This window comes from Peromyscus californicus, unplaced genomic scaffold, assembly GCF_007827085.1.
Source record: "Peromyscus californicus insignis strain IS unplaced genomic scaffold, ASM782708v3 Scaffold_18__1_contigs__length_77618521, whole genome shotgun sequence".
Classification (NCBI taxonomy): Eukaryota; Metazoa; Chordata; class Mammalia; order Rodentia; family Cricetidae; genus Peromyscus; species Peromyscus californicus.
In genome coordinates, this window is record NW_026294480.1 from 68,271,108 (window position 1) to 68,273,031 (window position 1,924).

General features: G+C 43.5%; 1 pseudogene; it reads right to left on the minus strand.

Moving 5' to 3' along the window:
- Nucleotides 1-729: 729 nt before the first annotated feature.
- LOC128113290 (60S ribosomal protein L5-like) lies at nt 730-1,610 on the minus strand (annotated as a pseudogene).
- Nucleotides 1,611-1,924: the final 314 nt, after the last annotated feature.

The following is a 1,924-nucleotide window of genomic DNA, read 5'->3' on the forward strand; positions in this document are numbered from 1 at the left end:
GAAATCTCCTGGGAAGTATTTCCTGAGAGCACAGAGATGTTATATTCCAGAGATGGCCAAGGTTGTACCTCATGCTGACTGCCAGACTTGGTAATGTGTAAGAGTCACCCAGGGTACTGATTTTAAAGACATGAAGGGGTCATGGAGAGCAACTGAGGCTTGGCACTGTGAGAGGCCAGGAGAGACCATTGGTGAAAGTGCAGCCTCAGTGGCAGTTGAAGGCCCAGGACTGAAGGGATCATCCAGAGAAGTTGACACTTGGCACCATGAGGAAAGCCTACAAGAGATTATTGATAAAAGTGTAGCCCAGTTGCAGCAGAAGACCCTGGCGTTCTGGAGATGCTGGTACCATGGGATGACCACCAAGAACAGCAGTAGCAGTGGAGTGGAGCCAGCCAGAGCCTAGAAGATGAGTTGTGTGTACTGCGGAGGGCAGAGCTGGAGAAATGACCCAAACCCTTTGGAGGAATCCAGAAGATCGTAAGTGGATCCCAGATAATGGATGGTTGGAATTTTGTTTTGATTTGGTTTGATTGTGATTGTGCCCTGATTCTTCCCTCTTGAAGAAAGAACATATTTTACTGGAGCCCACAGTGGAGAGACTTTAATTTTAAAAGCTTTGCGTTTTTAAAGAGATTGACTACTTTAAAGGAGCTAAAAAAATTTTTTTAGCTTCTTGGTCAATAAGTTTATCATCTTTATGAAAAAAAAATCTTCATAAAAACTGCTTTAGCTCTCAGCAGTCCGTTCCTGAGCTCTGAGGAAGCTTGCCTTCTTTTGAACAACCTGATCTTTCTTCTGGGCAAGAGACATTTTGGGTCAGTTCCACCTCTTCTTCTTCACTTCTCTCTTGGGCTTCTTCTCATAGGCTGGATGCTCTCAGGTAGCAGCATGAACTTTCTTATACATCTCCTTCATTGTGTCTGGAGTAACATTGTTCTTGATGTACTGAGAGAACTGTTTCCTATAAGCATCTTCATCTTCCTCCATGAGGTAATGCAGGTAGTCTGTGACATTCTGACCCATCATGTGCTTACGATGTACTTCTGCATTGAACTCCTTGCTTTCAGAATCATAACCAGGGAATTGTTTGATACTGAGGAATAGACAAGCCTCCATCCACAGCCCCTTTGAGGGCCCCAAAACTTTATTGTAGTTCCTTGCAAGACCTGCATTCAAATAATAAGGCACCAGGCTGACCATCAATGCTTTCCACATTGTATTCACCTCCAGTCACCTCCACTTGGCCTTCATAGATCTTGTCCATACCAAACTTCTCAAAAGTCTGTGGGCCAGCAGCAGGCCAGTACAACAGGCTGCATCGTAATTTGTCAAGCCAACTTTCACACGTTATTTTGGCAGTTTGTGTGCATATGCTGCACAGACTATCATATCCCCTTCTGTAAGGCCATACAAAATCTGGCAGATGATATCTCTGTTAGTTACATAAACAATCATTCTGTATTTGGGTGTGTTGTACTTATTTTTGTCTTGGATTACCAGTCATTTCCACACTAGTCAGTTTTACCCTCTCACCACCTTCTAAATCTCACTTGGTATCTCTTAAAGTAGGCCTTCATCTTGACAACTTTCACAAACCCCATCCTGCAGAACAGAAACCCGTAATTATGGTTCCACACAGACCTAAAGCAAAGGCCCGGTGGCATTAATGTGTTTGAATTTGTAAAGACTGTGGGACTTTTACAGTTATTTAAGATCGTGGGGATGAGTAAGAAGGAAAGGTTGTGGCTTAATAGTGATGTGTTTGTGTGCCAAGTTGACAAGGGGTCAGTTGTATTGGGTGGTTTTGTGTGTCAACTTGACACAAGCTATAGGGTCATCAGAGGAAGGAACCTCAGCTGAGAAAATGCCTCAAGATCAAGCTGTAAGGCATTTTTTCATTTAGTGATCAATGGGGGAGGGC